Below are 1,372 nucleotides of genomic sequence, written 5' to 3' on the forward strand. Positions count from 1 at the left end.
ATACTTATAGTTGCCTTCCTCACATTGATATGATGATGACATTTTCAAAATGATGGGAATAAAGTCACCATTTAATTAATCTTTGGATTATATACAAGGTTGCGTATTCATTTGTTTATTAATGATACAAACATTGATCTTTATAAGTGTTCGGAGTGTTGTTAGTAGTAGTACTATAATTTTTTATTACAAGTCTTTTATAAACTGATTTGAAAGTGGCACTTACCACATCAATCACTAAATAATTATTTTTAAAAAAAAAAATTGAATACAGAAAAACGATTACAAAGAACGATCATTCCCACACTTGATCCGGAAGGAAGAGAGAAAGTGGAGGATCCTAAAACCAAAGAAAGGTGAGCTTGTCAACAATAGACCCAAAACGAAAGAAAACAGTGCATAAATACATACAAAATAAATGGATGGTTCTCTCAAAATATTACACAAAGCGGTTATAGCAGTAAAAGATATACAAATTAAAGCGACATTACTTGTTAAATTTTGTTGCTTAATTTTTTTCACTCATATTATGCCATGGGATACTCATAGAAATTACATGTGAATTTATAAGAAACTTTTCAATAAAACTTGTAGTAGGTCAAATATTTTCCACGAGTGTAACAATGATTTAAGGGGGAAAAAAATATCAGTAGATTCAAGAAACTGTCATTTTAGGTAACCAGCTATGGATAAGGGGAATAGGATACTGAAGAAGGTGGTTGGAGAAGAAGGATTTTTATTCCAAGTAGATTTGTTATTTTATTGGCAGTGGATTAGATGATTACAAAACTATCTATTTATAAATAATGTTAAGATCCTCTATATATCTATAACAATCATACCTAGCCAACTACTAATAATTCTATCTTCTTTGTACGTTTATATGATTTTCAAAAAAATCTCAGGGTTTATTTGGATGTGCGTTTGTGAAGCATAAAAATTCGTTTAACACTCAAAAAGTCCGTTTAAAGAAAAAAGTACCTGTTTGGTAAAAAAAATTGAAAGTACTTTTAAAGGTCCAAAAAGCCAAAAAAATGGTCAAAAGCATTTTTAACAAAAAGCTAAAAATGAAGCTTTTGTCAAAAAACGCTTTTTGACTTAAAAACTCTATTTTTCAAATGCAATCCCAAACATACTCTTAATCTAGATAATAAGACATTTTTGCAAGCTCTCAATTTCATATATATATAGGAAAGTTCAAGGCTTCTAGAACCTCTTACTTGGACAAATTACAGCTATAACTTTGATTTAGTTGACTTCTTATTCTCATAATACTTTTTTACAAAGTTAACACCACATTTGAGAGGACACAAGGAGGGACTCTAGTCCTCCTAGTATTACTCAAAATTTTATAATTAGAAGTGATTATGGA

This window comes from Corylus avellana, chromosome 2 (assembly GCF_965113065.1).
Source record: "Corylus avellana chromosome 2, dhCorAvel1.hap1.2, whole genome shotgun sequence".
Taxonomy (NCBI): domain Eukaryota; kingdom Viridiplantae; phylum Streptophyta; class Magnoliopsida; order Fagales; family Betulaceae; genus Corylus; species Corylus avellana.